This window comes from Pinus tabuliformis, chromosome 4_1, assembly GCF_031772625.1.
Source record: "Pinus tabuliformis cultivar Carrire ecotype Pingquan chromosome 4_1, CPIR1, whole genome shotgun sequence".
NCBI lineage: Eukaryota > Viridiplantae > Streptophyta > Pinopsida > Pinales > Pinaceae > Pinus > Pinus tabuliformis.
The window spans coordinates 178341327-178359716 of NC_142303.1; positions in this window are offsets into that span (position 1 = coordinate 178341327).

Below are 18390 nucleotides of genomic sequence, written 5' to 3' on the forward strand. Positions count from 1 at the left end.
TATGTTAATCTGTGCTTCATTCAAATCCAGCCCTACTTCTTGGTCTATCCTCAATGTCTGAATTTCAAATTCTATGGAGAAGATAGGTTCCTTTCCAAACACTAGCTGATATGGGGAGTATTCTGTGGCATTCCTCCAATTCATGCGATATGCCCACAAGGCTTCTAGCAATCTGGTAGCCCAGTCGCATCTATGCGAGGCGACTGTCTTTGTTAGAATGGACTCGATTACTTTGTTGGTACTTTCTACCTAGCCATTTGCCTGCGGGTGGTATGGAGATGTGATTCTGTGCAAAATGTGATGGTTTTTTAGTGTAGCAACAATCTTATGGTCTACAAATTTTGGTCCTCCATCCGTAATTATTTCTCTGGGCAAGCCATACCGCACGAAAATTTGGAAAGAAAGTGGATTACTTTGTCCTTTGTTGCCCTTGGTAATGCTTCTGTCTCCACCCATTTAGTCACATATTCCATTGCAACCAGTATATATGACTTTTTGATTAGATGATGGATTTATTGGGCCAATGAAATCTAACACCCAACATTCAAAAGGTTCGATGACTAACTGTGGATGTAGGGGCATCTCGTTGGACTGGCTAGGGTAGCCCATTCTTTAGCAGTTGCCACATGCCTGGACAAATTTCTTGGCGTCCTTAGAAATCATGGACCAATAATAACCCATTTGTAAGATTTTATGTCCAATCCTGTGGTCTACAAAGTGTCCACCATAAGGTCCATTGTGGCAGGCTTTTAGGATATCGTAGATTTCGTCTTCCCTGACACATCTGTGGATATACATATCGGCTCCTGTGTGAAAGAGGTATCCTCTAATCCAGGAGAACCGAGTGCTGTGTTGCACTATTAATTTTCTTTCTCTGGGTGTCAGGTGTTTGGGTAGTTTTCCCACTGCTAAGTAATTCGCGACATCTGCGTACCACGGTGTTTTCACGGTCACAACAAATAGGTGCTCATCGGGGAATTGGTCTTCTACCACCCCTATGTCGTCTATTCTTGGCACACGTGAGAAGAAGTCTGCCACCAGATTTTCCTTTCCTAGTTGATTCTTGATCGTTATGTCAAATGCCTGCAAAAATATTAACCATCATGTCACTTTTCCATTCGTAATAGGTTTATTATCTAAATATTTGATATCAGAGTGATTAGTGTACAGGACCATAGGGTATCCTGTTATATAGTGTCTGAATTTGTTAATAGCATAGATTACAGCTAGAAACTCTTTCTCGGTCACTGTGTAATTCAACTCAGTAGGAGTTAAATTTTTGTTGATGTAGTATATCGCATAGGGTTTCTTGTCTTCTTCTTGGCCGAGAACTGCTCCAATGGCCGTATCTGATGCATCAGATGAAATCTGGAATGGTAAATCCCAGTTCGGGCCCCGTAGTACTGGGGTTGTTGATACTAGCCGTTTTAATTCTACAAAGGCAATGTCACATTTGTCAGTCCATATAAAATCGATATTTCCTATCAAAGCATATAATGGTGTAGCAATTTGGGAGAAGCTTTCTATAAATCTTCGATAATATCCAAAAAATCCCAAAAAACTACGTACCTCAGTTTGAGTGCAGGGGGTAGGTAGTAAGAGGATTACTTGAATTTTTGCTGGATCTACCTGAATTCCAGCTGCTGAGATGTAATGACCCAGGATCAGGCCTTCGGTCATCATCATGTGGCATTTCTCATGGCTTAAGTAGAGCCTAGTAGCAATGCATCTTTCTAGGACTTTCTCCAATGTCTGTAATGCCTGCTTGAAGTCATCTCCATAGGGTGTAAAATCGTCCATGTACACCTCTAATCCCTCATTTATCAAGTCTGCAAAAATACTGAGTATGGCTCTCTGGAATGTAGTAGGTGCATTGCACAGTCCGAAAGGTAATACCTTGTAAGCAAACGTCCCCTAGGGGCAGGTGAAGGTAGTCTTATCTTGGTCTTCAGGGGCAATTTGGATTTGGTTGTAGCCACTGAAGCCACCTAGGAAAGAGAAGAATTTTTTACCAGCCAATGTGTCTAGAAACTGATTGATAAACAGAAGGGGAAAATGATCTTTTTGCGTTGCTTTGTTAAGCTCTCTGTAATCGACACATATATGCCATTTCCCATTCTTTTTAGGAACCACAACTAATGGAGAAACCCATTTACTATCAGATATAGGATAGATGAAATTTACATCTAACAGTTTCTGTAGTTCGTCTTTAACAACATCCTTTAGGTGAGGGTTTAATCTTCGCTGAGGTTGTCGAATGGGTCTCGCATCTTTTTCAGTGTAGATGTGGTGCATACATAATTGGGGGTCAATCCCTTTCATATCTGGGTAATCCCAAGCGAAATCCCCTTTATATTTCCTAAGGATTTGGATAAGCCTCTGCTGTTGGTCATCACTCAGGTTTTTGTTAATGTTAAGGACTTTCCCTGGCTCAATTTCAATGGGTTTGTTGTTATAGACAGTTGTTGTTGGTATTGTTTGGTCATTGATGTCTTTTAAAGGATCTTCTTCAATTTCGTTATCCAGGGCTGCTTCAATCACGTGACATTTCAGATTAGATACAGTAGCTGGGTGGTTAATCTAAGTGTTAATAATACCATCTTCTGTCTGATTCTTAAATTCAAGAGCATCTGCTACAGTTAGCGGTGATTGAATATTTTCGGTTAAATATGTTACAGGTTGCTTCCTAGTTTTTATTATGGTTAAGCTTGGCTGAGCTGGAGGATATAAAGCTAGGTTCTTCACATTATTTCCTCTGGCTATAGTCATACTGCCTGTTTGACAGCTTATATAAGCATCTGCGGTCGCTAGCCAAGGTCTTCCTAATATTAGAGGATGTCCATCTAGCCAGTTTGTAGGATTAATAATCAATAAATCTGCTGGGTACTCCCAAGAATCTACAGACACCATTACATCCTGTAATTTCCCTTCTGGTTTAATAACCGAATGATCAGCAAATTCCAGCAAGGTCGTAGTTGGATCTAAGGCTACGATGCCAAGTCTCTGACAGGTTGTTGTTGTGAGAATATTGATGGCTGCCCCTAGATCGACTAACGTATTGGGAAAGGAACATCCATTTATTTTCACTGTGACAATAGGGTTTCCTAGGTCCTCATATTTCATCAGTATCTCTCTGCCTAATAATAAATCAGACGAAGTTCTGACTATGTGGACAATTGGTGTTACTTTTATTTTCCTCGTAGGCTTTTTGGTACACAATTCCTTAATGGTTTTGCATAGATTGGAATGTCCTGAATAGCCCGGAGGAGGGTTATTTTTACACAAAGATTTTTTAATTCTCCCAGGAGATTGAAGTCGGGATATTCGATTGGGCGAGGTATAATCAATCTTTCTGGGAATGGCAGAGAAGAGGTAATAGTTTGTTCGTGGCTTTTCTGCTTGACTATATTCTCCCTTTGAGGTGTTTGTTCTACAGGTAGTGATTCTTCCAATTGTATTTTTTTATCATCCTCTGACTCGATTATTCATCCAGACCTCAATTTGAGTTCATTACATTCTCTCAACTCAGTTTCTGTATCCAGACCTTCAATAATTTGTATCGACTGGACTGGTCTGCTGTTAGGATTTGTGTTGGGTTGTGCTAGGAGTTGCGGTCGTAGATTGGGTTGAGGATTCTACTGCAACATGTAAGGTACTGGTAGTGTAGGTTGAGGCAGGGGGATTGTCCCTACTGGCTGGTTCATAGGTCTTTTCCAGCTTGATTTCCAGTTTTGGTTTTGTGAAGTGGAGGGGGACCATTGAGATGGATATGGATTGTTCTGCCAGAATGGTGGAAAGTAAGAGGAATTTGGCCAACTATTGTTTGGATTTGACTGATTGGACTAAGGTGGCATAGAAAATGCTTTTTGTGACCAATTAGGAAACGGTGGTTGGTTCTGCCATGTGGCTCCTGTGTATTGCTGAGAATTATATTGTGAAGGCTGAAAGAATGAAGATGGGTTGGTAGGCATACCTATTTTTCGTGCTTGCCATTGGCGATGCTGATTTAACAGGTAGACTAGTTCCGCTTCTTCCTCTACCTCTTTGAAGACCACTTTTAATCTTGGGAGCGATGGGAAATTTTTTGTGGCATGTTCTTTAGTGCATATGGCACAGGTCTGTGCCATATCCAGTGGGCATTCTTTATGACTATGTTTCTTCCTGCATCGAGGTCAAAAAATAACCAAGTTCTGTTCTGCTTCGACCTACTTCTGCTTGTTTTGCATGATATCTAATTGTGTTGTCAAAGTTTCCAGGATATCCATTTTGAAATCTTCCAGCAAGTTGCCGATTTCAGTACAAGTAATGCTTCCGCCAGAGATTTTACTGTCCCTGGTGATCATATCGCGTTCAGTTGGTTTCAATCTTGTACTGCCCCTCGAGCACCTGATACACAAATCAATAATGTTAGCATAGTCTTCTTGATAGATATCACCTTTACCCATGATATTTATTGTCTTTATCTATTGGTCTTTCATCCCTTTAATCAACGTGGTTTTTAACACATTATTAGGGAAAAGCAGATTTGCATAGGGAGACCTTTGGAGGTTATATTGGAAACGCTCCACATGCTCTTCCAAAGTTTCGCTAGGCCTTGCTATCATTTGGAATATCTCATCTTTTAGTTCACTAGATATGCAATAATCTTGATATTTTTTAAGGAAGGCAGTTTTCATTTGGTCCCAATCATTGATTGATCCAGGCAGATGTTGGTGGCCACCCACCTATCCCACTTGGACCCCCACAACTGTCTCTTTCAGTTTTTCAGTTTCCTTAATTATAGCGCAGTTTACTATTTTTAGCAGTTTTTCGGGTCCTAAACTTCCGGAGCTATTTTGAGGCCCTAAACGACGCCAACGATTTTTCTGATAAAAATCATCTTTTCTATCGTAGTCCTCGGAGAGATCTTTCCAACGGGCTATCATTCACGTCAAACGGAGATAATACGACCCCCAAAACGGGGCCCACAATTTGGCGTTTCATCTTCTAGGGTTAGGTTTTGGAATGTGAAGGGTTTTCCATTGCTTCTCAATAATAAATAGGCCTTCGAGCCTCATTGTAAACACAGTTCGGAATAGTTCAGAGGCATGTAGCCAACACATCTCTTCTCAGAGATAAGCTACCATCGCCCTAGCTGGGTTATTTCTATTTCTATTTGTAAGCATATTTCAGTGTTTTCCATTAATGAAATGAAGTATTATTTCCGCTGCATATCTGTCTTTATGGTTATCTCTATATTTTATTGCGTTCCTATTTAAATCCCGACCAGTGGTATTAGAGCGGTCTGCTTTTTCTCTGTTTTTCTTGCATGTCCCCAACGAGGTCGGGATATAAGGAGTTAGGGCTTGAATTGGTCGAACCTTTGCAAGACCAGCCTTGCAAATATCGACGACCTCCCATGGCGGATGAGAAGAAAGATGAGGGGGCAGGAGATCCTATCAGAATCTTGCTCGAAGAAGCCCTCGAGCGGCAAAGGAACGCGATGATGGATAGATTTGCGCAGATCCTTCAGCGGCTACCCAGAGGTGACACATCGGCTTCTAGCAGCTACTCTGGAAACGCCACACCGTTTAAGGTACAAGTTAATTTTGAAATCCCCATCTTCGAGGGTCAAATAGACACAGATGCCGTAGATAAATGGTTAAATCTGCTAGATGGGTATTTTTCTGTTCATGAATTTTCAATTTGGGAAAAGATTGTTTTCGCTCTTCTCAAAGCAGCCCCCCACGTCAAGGACTGGTGGGAAACATACTGCGAGTAGAAGGATGAAAGTACAGGCTCACTGTTTTCAGCCGCCCCCACTTGGAATGACTTCCAGGATGCCATCAAGGAGCAGTACTACCCTGTCAAAAGCTATGAGGACAAATACATCAAATGGACCACACTGCGGCAGGGACGAGACCAAGATGTGCCAGAGTTCACAAATATTTTTCATACCCTTCGCACACAATTGGGTATCAAAGATTCTGAGCTACATCTGGTACTCAAATACCACGGCTGCCTACACAGATACATCCAGGAAGAGATGGAGTTCTTGAACATCTCCTCACTCGGCACAGCATACCGATACACTGTCAAAATCGAGCAAAAGTTCAAACAGAAGAAGCGAGACTTTGGATCTGCAAATCCGAAACCCAAAGGACAAAGCCAAGGTGGGGTGACCCAAGACAACCCCTCGAAGCTGCAAGAAAAGAACAACACCACAAAGCCGAAGAAGGACACAGGAAAGTGGTGTGAGTTCCACAAGAGTCCCACTCATAACATAAGTGAGTGTCGGACCAAGCAGTCGCTGGTGGCCGAGTTGAAGCCTTCCGAATCAGATGCATGTTCCGACTCTGAGCCAGAACCCGACAAGGGGGACGACAAAGGGAAGCAAATCATTGATGTGGATCCTAGTGCCACTGTTGCCACTACCAAGATCCAGAAGAATGAACCCGAAGATCCAAAGGAGGGAGAACGTCTTTTCCACTCACAGATGTGGGTGAAGGGTTCGCCGCTGCAATTCATTGTCGACAGTGGCAGCCAAAAGAACCTCATTTCAGCAGAGGCCGTGAAGCGGTTGGGCCTACCAACTACGCCACACCCACAACCGTACAGTATCGGGTGGCTTCACGAAGGACGAGATCTCAAAGTTCGCCAGCAGTGCCGCCTTCCCTACAGCATCAAGCCCTTCACAGATGAGGTATTGTGTGATGTTACACCTCTGGATGTTTGTGATGTACTATTAGGCCAGCCATACTTGTGGCGGTGACATGATGTGTATGATTCAAGGCCTCGCGCTGTCATTATTTCTTTGGATAATTCATTATACAGGATACCAGAGGTAGCTCCACCTACCGCCACCTCTTTGATCATTGCTAAGAAAGGCAGCAAGCTCATCTCACAGACTAGGAAATTTATTTTCTATCTGGTTCGCTCCCGAAGTAAGGGGAAGATCGTTGCTACATCCATGACCCCCACAAAGGGTTCCTCCACGCAACAACAACAACATAGGGATACAGTCATGACAGAACACAGGAACAACTTATCCTTACCCAAAGGGGTACCACACAAGTTTCAGGTGGGTGACAAAGTTTGGTTACATCTGCAGAGAGAACGCCTTACCAGAACCCATCAGAAACTCAGACCACTTCGACATGGTTCTTACACCAGTAACAAGGCTGTGGGCAACAATGCTTTGAAGCACAGCACTCATCCATTCCTTCGCTTGCACCAATTGTTCAATGTGGACCATCGTCGACCATGCTTCCCACCATTTCTGGACACATCAGAGATTGCAAAACAGCTCACTAGAGACCCAACTCAGCAGAAGCTTCCTCATCTCAAGGAGGAACTCAACGCAATGGGGACCATTGCTTCCTAAGGGGGGAGGAATGATCCAGGTGGATGTTGGTGGCCACCCACCTATCCCACTTGGACCCCCACAACTGTCTCTTTCAGTTTTTCAGTTTCCTTAATTATAGCGCAGTTTACTATTTTTAGCAGTTTTTTGGGTCCTAAACTTCTGGAGCCGTTTTGAGGCCCTAAACGACGTTTTTTGGGAAATCTACGACCAACGATTTTTTTGATAAAAATCATCTTTTCTATTGTATTCCTCGGAGAGATCTTTCCAACGGGCTATCATGTGCGTCAATCGGAGATAATACGACCAATTCGCCACCCCGGGAAGTTGGCTGTCCAACTCACCCCAAAACGGGGCCCACAATTTGGCGTTTCATCTTCTAGGGTTAGGTTTTGGAATGTGAAGGGTTTTCCATTGTTTCTCAATAATAAATAGGCCTTCGAGACTCATTGTAAACACAGTTCGGAACAGTTCAGAGGCATGTAGCTGACACATCTCTTCTCAGAGATAAGCTACCATCGCCCTAGCTGGGTTATTTCTATTTCTATTTGTAAGCATATTTCAGTATTTTCCATTAATGAAATGAAGTATTATTTCCGCTGCATATCTGTCTTTATGGTTATCTCTATATTTTATTGCGTTCCTATTTAAATCTGGATCATTGATGGTGCCTCCTCCCAGTCCCATAAACCAACGCAGGGCTACTCCCTTTAAAGTGGAGGGAAACAACTCAAGTTTCTGGGGATCGGTGGTGTAATCATAACCCCGACATAGGACATCAAACTCAAACATGAATGCATCCGGATCTTCTGAAGTGAGTCCATGAAAGGTGGGAATATTTTGTAGAGGGATAGCTTTCATGGGGGCGTTGACAACTGTGTCAACAATAGGATACTATAATGTAGAGTTCTGGGGTGTTTGTGGATTATTGGCCATTTGATCAAAGATATGCCAGTACCCTTCTGAGATCTCTGGAGCTAGAGAGTTATCCCTTGGATGTCTAGAAGAGGCAGGAATGATCCTAACAACACTCCCTTGATCTGGGACACTGAGTGTCCTCTGATCAATTACTACCTCAGGGGATCTTGGTTCCTCTGGTTCCCTTGTTTGTCCTCCTCCTTCATGGATGTTGCAAGAATTCCCTTCTTGTGAGGGAATAGATCGCGAATTTTCAATATCTTGAAAACTCTGTTCAATCCCTTTAGTTTTACTGTGGACCTCAACATAGGCTACATATGGTGAGCTTGTGGCCCAAAGGGAGACAGTAGGTTGTCTAGAAGCAACGGTTCGGGGACCTACTGATGGCTGAGATTCAGCTTTTCTTAAGATTTCGTCGATAAAAGTTGATTGTCCAAGGGTCACCGGTCCCTTATATTTTTCAGGTTTGGGGTGTGGGATTATATTTTTTTCTGGTCTTTTCTTCTTGGTCATTCATGAAAAAATTCAAATGTTTATTTCTACCTTCAATTCCTAGCAATTTTGCTAGAAAGCGGGCGCAGGGGGGGGGGGGGGGGGGTAGGTATTTTACTTGCTTCGTAAGCAGGTTCTTACCTTCCATTTTTAATACCCATTTCTCTCTCGGCAGAAAAACAAAAAACACCTACTTTACTTTCTTGTAACTGTGCTGAAAAGCGGGCAGAGGAACAAGCGTTTTACTTGCTCGTTACGTAGGTTCTTACCTTCCGTTTTCAATACCCAATTCTTTCTCAACATCAATTATCAGGTATACATCACTCTTTGTAAAATGGCGACACTCTCCCTGGCAATGGCACCAAAATGTTGCGTGATAAAAGGTGTCTTTTAAAACTCCCAATTACCTCACATTAATCATCAACCCGGGCAAGTCCTTTTATTCCAAGAGTGTACACAATATGTGCATGCTATGAATCTAGAGAGTAATGTTTCTTAAAATGAAGCATAAACCTTTGATACAAGAGTAAACGGATGCAATTATAAAACTCAAATTGCAACTGCTAAAGGAAATATTACATCTAAGCATCAAGACTTAATCCTCAACTGAAATCGTAATCAAATCTCAAACAAGCAATTCAATTGACAATAGCATCAATCGAGAGTTCAGTAGCAATAACCAATCTCATCTAGCTGATTCAATCTAAATCACATTCAATCTCAATTAAGAAATCCAAATGGAAATGATGTCAATCGAGAGTTCAATAGCGATAACCAAACTCTTTCAGCTAATTAAATCAATAAGGTTCATTGTCTTAACGACTAATTAAGATAATCTACAATAAGCGTAAATAGAATCAAATGACAATGCTACAAAACATGTAAAGAAAATGTACTACTTCAATATAGGAAATTGGTAAATAGCAAATAAGATAAACTCACAGAAAATTGGAAAAATATCAAACCACACAAACTTGTGTGAATCAGAAATATATAACACAAGGGATAGTGGTTTAATCCACCAGAGGCTAGCCCTTAGCCACCAAGGAATACTCCTGAGCTACCTTAGAGAATATGAATGAAAAGCAATGTAAATTATATATTAGCCATTGAAATCAAGTCTCATTACAATACAGTTGTGTTCTCCAATAGGACGAGTCTGTAAATTAAAATTACAATTGGAAATAAACGGAGATCGATCCCCTTTCATCCTATAGTCTTTTGCTTTTATAGTCAGAAAGAGGTAAAAGATAAATGTGATCCCTCAGGATCGGGAGATCCTGAGGGATTCGCAACTGAATGCTATCTTCTGACACCCTTCATATTTAGCATTGATCCTCCTGATTTGTCCTCCGACCTGACCGCAACCGATGTGCCCCATTCTTCCTTTGTTGGTTTATGTTGTTCCGTCTCTAGGGAACAACAACTGTTCCTTTCGTCGTTTCTCTGCATAAAAAGGAGTAAAAGTTAGTTATGGTGGCTAAATATTAATCGAGAGTAGTTCATCCATTTCTTATCATAATCCATCAATATATTAGTGTATCAAGATATGAAAGAGATAAGAAAAGAGGAAAAAGGTGATGGAATTAAGAGTAAATACATTCCCATTTCGTAACTCAACACTTTCCCAAGTAGTGAGTATAGATTGAGAGAAGCTCTTGATCTAGATGTGTGTTGACCAATTTCATCAACTTTCTTGACAGAGAATATATATTACATTTCTTTCGTTGATAATAGGAAAACTTAGATTTGTTTTTTGAATCTCAAAGGTATTTGATAGGTTCCAATATTTCAAAGACCTTGTGTATAACTAGGTAACTAAGAAGTTGATCCAGGTGTCTCGAGACAAACTCAGAGGTCAAAGAGGGCTTATAATATCTCAAAATTAAAAGTTGTCATAGTTATCTCGAACTAGGACCAGATCGAAGTGCTCATCGCCCTAATTCAAATGGTGTGAACGACACTCCAATATGAGTCTATATGACCAACTTATGCCTCTTTAAAGCTTGACAAGACATGGAAAATGTGGGAGCCACAGTATGCCACATGGCATCCTAATCAGAAAGTGGGACCCACATTGTAGCCCGTTAGCCACTGACACATGGAACTCCATCATTAGCTTCTTACACTTGCAAAAATACAAAAAAATACATAATCTCATATAAAAAAACTCATATGAGACAAAGTCCCTAAAAAGGCAAAATAATTAAAAAAATCATTTTATGGTTATCATAAAATCAATCATATAATATATCCTTATGCCATGGTTATAATAGTTATGATTAAATATGAAAACCAACGAAGGATTTGGCGACATGATTTGTTTAGAAACCATGTATGGTGGAAGCCATATATAAACCACATCAAAATATATTGGATTAATATGGTTATAATACCATAACAAAGACCATGCAACAAATTCAATAAAGGTAAGGTTGTATATAATTGGTATGGTTCGAAACCATAACCACAACCTCCAAAAAAATTAAATAAAGGTAAGGTTGTATATAATTGGTATGGTTCGGAACCATAGCCATAACCTCCAAAAAAATTCAAACCGTTGGCACATTATATGGTCAACCAAGTTAAAATAACATGCCTCTACATTTAGTATAACTGACTGCCACGTATGTTACAACAAACAATATGATAAATGCATGCCTAACTGGTGAACACACCAAAAATTTGCATCTTTACATATAAAAAAACACCAAATTGGGGGTGGCAAGGGAATCGAAACCCAACCTCCACCAACATAACTGCCTCTGCAACGAATAAGCCATGGCTCGTTTCTTTGGTGTCTCCATTGGAATGTCGATACTTAACCCTTCTTCACTCATTTGCATGGGGCAGGAATCAATGGACCAGTAGCGCGATGGAACAAGGAAGTGGAAAGCAGAGTGATGGAATCATGAGCCAGGCTAGAGGCGGAACCATGATTGCACGCATTTCGAGACGAATCTTACAGAGAATATTTTTTGATGCCTGAAAGATTCTCTAGGGAAGTAAATTTTTATTTCTTTAGAATGATATGAAGTTTATAGTCATTTTAACGAGAATTTCGTAGGGAACCCGATGGTGAAATCAGAATTACCATCTAAGAAGCAGATTTGCAGATTCCTAGCATAGCAAAATCTTTAAGGAATCTTGAGGGAATCTTCTAGATTCCTTGGAGGCTGAATATGGACAGAATTAGAATGCATCCGAGTTTACACTCAAAAGTATCAGAATCTCGTAAGGATCATGATGGCGAGATCAGATTTCTGATCTGATTTGTAGATCTTCAGACAGGCTAGAGAACAGAATCTAAAAGATTCCTACATCCCCAGATTTTGACAGTGTCAGAATTTGACAAATGGATAGTCGCTTTTACACCTCTCGCAGACAGAAATTTAGTGGTGTAGTCAGGTTTTGTAGATGATCCTTCCATTTTTCGGCCAATTTTAGAGGTGCAGGTACATGAATTGGTCGTGTCATGTTTTCCTTCATAATTGCGGAGATGATGTATTATTTTTTTAGATCCCTGCTTGATGTTATGTTGTGGGATCACTTTTGCCACATTATGTGAGATGTATTTAGCTTGTATTGCTATGCATTGTTTTTGAGATCCCTGTGTAGCTATGTTGAAGGGATACTTATTACCACATTGTGTGAGATCTAGTTAGTTGTGATGATGAGAGGAAGCCTTCTTGAGTGAGAATTCCTGTAAGCGAAATTTCTTGTGGAGATACAAGCCACACTTGTTGAGGGTGTGTGTCCTTGCTATGAAAAAGAGTCTTCCATGTACCTCATCATCATTTCCAGCAGTATATGAAGTGGCCTCCACCATCTTGACACTGGGCCTGGAGACGTAATCCACACTAGATGAAATTCGTTACCAAATGTGTTGTGTTCATGATTTTCTGATCATTGTCATGTTTCATCTTGTTTAAGCATGAACCTATGTTGTTTTATGCTCTTTAAAATGAAATTATAACAACATCACAAAAGCAAAAGATCTTAGATAATTCTGGTAGCTGAAGGCACTCGTATCAGAAGCTGAAGGCATTGAGATTTGATAATGGAGGAGAGTGTCCCCCAAATGAGTTTGATTGCTTTTGTGGAGAAGTAGGGTATCAAGAGGGACTTCACAATGCCTTACAACCAACAATAGAATGGGGTTGCTAAAAGGAAGAATAGGTCCATCGTTGAGAAAATGAAAGTTATGATTCATGACCTAGATCTCCCTATGTAACTTTTGATAGAGGTATGCAATGCAATTAACTACATCCTAATAGACGTTCTACTAGGGTATTGAAGGAAAAAAATATCGAAGGAAGCTCTCATTTGTGAGAAACCCTAGGTATCACACTTTTTTGGTTGTCTTGTATATGTTCAAATTCTTGAGGAGAGTAATGAAATTGGATTTCTTTAGTTGGAAGGGTACTTTTTCTGGTTATAGTGATGCCTTCAAGGCTTATAGAGTCTACATTTTATCATAGAGAAAAATAATAGTGAGTCAAGAAGTGAAGTTCAATGAGGATACTTGGTTGTCGAGGTCTCAAGAGCCTATAGTGGAGGATAAGGAGGGAGAAACACTTGCTGTCTTAAAAATTGATATGGAGAAATCAAAACTTTTAAAATCAGATAAGCAAGGTTTTAAAAATGGATTGAAGCTTCATAACCTTTTAGTGTAGCTAGGAAGCCTAGGTGTCTTACCTAGACTTGCAAGGTGCACATAAGCAAATTGGAGCTCCAAAGATATACTTTTGAGTGCGCCAACCTCCTAATTTTTCTTTTAATTATGCTGCATTTATCTCTTACATCATCGATGCTAATCCTTTTAGTTATGGGGAAGTAGTGGATGAGAAAGTATAGCAAAAGGCCATGATGGAGAATTGTAATTCCATCATGAAGAATTATGTTTGGGAGAGTGTGTTGATTCAAGTGGGTGAGTTAGTGATTGATTCTAGGGGAGTGTGCAATGTGAAGCATGAAACAATGTTATTAGAACCAAATTGAAATAGGTGGAACTGTCCAGTTTGATCGGTTTGGGGGTGAAACTAGTCTAGTTCAAGGTCTGGAACTAGAAATGAATAGAATCAAAAGACAACCACCATAATTTTGATTGCCAAACGATGCCACTGAGGTTCCTCTTCTTCACATCCAACACCAATACGAATTAAATCACTGAATGTAGACTTTAGAGACATGAGGCTTATTTAGACTCTAGAGACATGAGGATCTGAATGTAGACTTTAGAGACATGAGGATTATTCAATGAAGAGGAAGTTGCGCTCTCAGAGTCGTCCTCTAAATTCAACACGTAAGATTCTGCACTATCATGAACTCATGTATAATTTAGTGGAACTCGTGAAGATTTCAATCGATGTCTGAAATGTGAAATCTTAAAATCAATTAAACATGGTCACTAGTAGCGACCGTAGCTTGATTTTAGGGTTTGATTTGAGTCACGTTTCAAAAGTATAGAATCCCAGTGTAGATATCAGGTCGCTTGTCTGCTACGTAGCATGATATTTGTCTCCCAATGGTCGCATATTAGACTTCCACAAATTTGAAATAGGATGTTGATTTAGTGTACATGAGGTTTTCCACTATTAGCCGCTCACCTCTCAGTTTGAATGGAAGAGTCACTCATGGTCGTGAAATTGGGTCATCAGAGGGTGGTTATTGTATAACACGCAGATATTTTCGAAATCCCTTAGATTACGTAAATGATCTAGGTTGTAGGTATTCTAGCACTGTAAACAAAGGTGACATCTCTGCTATAGGGCAATGCTGGAAATATGGGGAACATCCCTCAAATTCCTTGCGGAAAACCTTAAACAATGAGGTGGATAAATTTAGTATTCCTTCTCTTTTGTCGACTGGGATTCAAGGAAGGATAGCTCTCAATCACTGCTTTGGGCCATATTGGACTTGAAGTATAGGGTAGGGAAGGTGATTCTACTATCTCGATAGATAAATTTTACAACAATTTAGACCAAGAGGGTCGCGACGATGGATTAACAATCCATGACAACTTTTGGTTATCGTAGTTCTCAGCTCAGGTCTAGTTCTTAGTATTTTTATCTCAATCTTGGAAACCATACCGTATTCTCATCGCAAACATTTTGTTTTGATTCCAATGAGATGGAATAAAAGATCGGTGAAAACCAATTTGACCAGGTGAGCCACTCTTCTCCTGATATCGTTGGTGCTCTATTACGGTAAAATGGTTGAAACTTGAAAGTATATATTTTTAGGTTATAAGTCTAGCTCCCCTTTGTTTTGGGTTGGAGTTGAGGTATTTCTCCCACTGGCACTATACTGGTCTTTTAATTGCCTCTTTACCAAACTCCTCCAGGGTTGAGTTGACTCAAGTTTGACTCCAATCTTTGGGGAAAGAATCAAATCAGGCCCATTAAGAGATAACTTGGTCTAGAGCATTGTCGCAATAGTCAAATTGACTATCAAACTTTATTCTATCTTTAAAAGGACAAAAAAAAAAATCGTTATCCTTGTTTATTTATCCGATTTCATAACTTGGTCTCATAACATACATATGGAAAACCACTTGTCGATGCCCAAAATCCATGGCATTTTGTTGGATGTGCTATCATCTATAACATCCGTGGATGCTATAGAAAAGTAAGACTCAAGTAGAGATCACATCCATTGACACAACCCCTTTTGATTTCAAGGAATAGAGTGGTTCTTGAGGTTTGGAGGTTAGAAAGTTTTTCCCCTTCAGCGTGGTATTGTGCACCCCATAAGGTGACATTGACAATGTACCCTAATATGTAGCACAAGGAGATAGTTTCCTTCCACATTCCTGGCTCCTCCTTTCAGCGTTCCTTTGAACCTCTCGATGCAATTGCTAATTTAGTTTTTAACAATTGAATATATTAGTCTACATAGAATGAGAAGGGGGTATGTATCAATGTGGAATAAAGTTGAATATTGGGAAGTGGTCCTTTTTCCTTATTAGAATTTGGTGTTGGTGAAAAGGTAACAAAGCCCTCCTTATTTCCCTGCGTTTATCGAGCCCTATTTTTACCCATTTTAGTGATCACGAGTTTGCTTTACTTTCACTTTTATATTTCCCTCCATGTATTTATTAATTTGGTGGGAGTTATAACATTTTAGAGTTTGTTTCCACTGTTGTTGTCCCACCTTGGAAAAAAATAGCCATCAAGAGTCTGTGCTGCCCGATCCTGAGGTAAAGCTTATCATCCCAAATTTTGATTGAATTTGCTAGATTTTTCCACACACTAACTGCATTTGCTAGATTTCAATTCTAGGGTTTTATTTTGAATGTGGTGGAAATCTACATTTAAGGTAACTCCTTGTTGTTTTACTAAATTTTTCCTAAGGTTCCTGAGGATTTTATGTAATGTTGAGGTGAATTTCGGAGATGTTTGGAATGACATTGTCCATATATGATGTATGTTTAAGTGTTATTATGTCATATCCAGTATTGGCTTTTAATTACATAGAATAACTTAAACACTATGATGGATTTGAATATGTCATTGGTTTAATGGCTTTCAACGAGGTTATTATATGATTTCCTTTCTAAAATAAGTTTGTAACCATGGGCATGTTTTTTCATTTTCGTGGAGCAGGGTTGTGAAGTGGGGTGGTGTAGAAAACTAGGGGCATTGAAGAGTGGAATGGGTCAGAAACTCAAGTCACTCAAACTCCCCAATGCTAGATAGTGAATGCTCGAAGGGAGCGGGGGATGTTGCAGGTGATAATGAGCACTCAGAGAGGCCATTTCCTTTGAATTTTGATGGAGCAGTGAGTATGGTGAATCAAGAAATTGACTTTGGACTCCCTATTGTCAGGTTCTATTTGCATTGATCTGCTTCTGTGTCTTTTAGTGTGTGTTTTACAAGACATGAAGAAACTAATTACCCTACCTCATATCCCTTAATTCATTGGTTGAGTTGAAGTAGTTTTGTATTTTTGTGCATATTTATGCCATGGAAGTTTTCCAATATCCTCCATAAAGAGGTGAATAACCCAATGATGCTATTTTAATCAAAATCTCTAACAGTTATCCTATTTCTTCTTGATGGTTGTTGTAGGGATCTTCTACATTGGATCTGTGGGTCTCTCTAGGGTCCAAGCTTCACTATTCTTCAATAAGAGAAGTAGATTGTTTGAAGCAATAAGAATTATGTGTCTTTTCCTTAGGCTTAGCTTATATAGTTCTCTATTCTCAAGAGTCAAGACAATGGAATGTGTTTTCTTTTCTATTATAAATAAGTAATTTGCAACCAAAGGACAACCTAGTAAGTGAAGTGGGTAGTCTCATATCGCCCATGAGGTTTTATTTCTCAAAAAAGTGGCTGGTATGGAAATGGTGATAAGTGGTTGAGTCGTCATGGCTATTAAGTTTGTTTGGTGGTCACATGTAAGAAATGTTTAAATGGCATTCCACCTCTTCATAGGTCAAAGGAATCCTCCCACGACTTGTATAGATTAGCACTGGAATATGTCTCAAATATGATCGAATACAGGCTGACAAAGGATGAAGTGACTTTTCATCTATTTTTCTAGATAGATGAGTGATGAAGATGTTGATCTTGAAGAATAAGATGCTTTACCTTTTTAGAGTTTTGATATCAAGAGATTGATATTGGCTTAAGTTGAAAATGTGTATGGTGAATGTTGCTGGAAAAATTGTTTGGGTAATAAAGATGTTGAGGAAGTGATTTACATAGAAGGATAATTTAGACCTAAGTGGTCTAGAGAAGTTTTTTAGCGGCTGCAAAACCCTCCAAAATTTTGGCCTGCATTCAATTTCAGAGCCTCCTTTGAGAGTTTCACTTGATGACTACACGCACTCGGGTTCACTCCGTGAGCTTTGGTGAGTCTTCGCACCCACCTTGCTTGATCATTCCACCCAATCTTTTGCATATTGATGTTAATGTCATGCTTGTGACCATGTTCTAGTCATACTCAAGGTCTTCGCTTCATGTGTACATGTTGTGTTTTCTATGTAAGCATTTGTGGCTCTAACACACGGAGTCATATTCATTATCGCGCAAGCATCGTCATGATCATCCAATGATCAATCACAAGTGTCGCACTTGTCACTCACATTGTCGATCAGTCATGTTGAGCATATGTGTCTGGATGGTTTGAGTCGTCTTGTCTTCTAGTCATGTAAGTGTGTGTTTGCAAGATCACGTATGCATCTTTCACTCGTTCACACACTTAGTCACTTTGCTGAAGTTCTGACGACCGGATTCCGCTCTGATAGTTGGACCATCACCCAGAACAGAGCAGAAGCACCAAGCAAGCCATTTAAAGCTACTTTGCCTGCAAACATATCAGTCAACCAGAGAGTTTGACATGGCAACCACCCAGGGACTGAATCCCCTCAAAAATTTCACAGAGGCTGCAGACCTTGCCCACTCTACTGACTGAGAAAATTGCGTAGATATAACAGACAAACACCTAGTGCTTATCCTTGTATCCCTCAGAAAATTGTGCAGTTCTTCCAGCCATCCCACCAATCAGTCGACCAACTACACACCCAGAAAACTACGCAACTTTCCTGAGCAAGCCCTTTGTTGCCCATTAGTCTGCTCAACTCAGAAACTGCACAGAGGTGTTCAGCAAGTCAGCCTCCCAACATCAGCGTA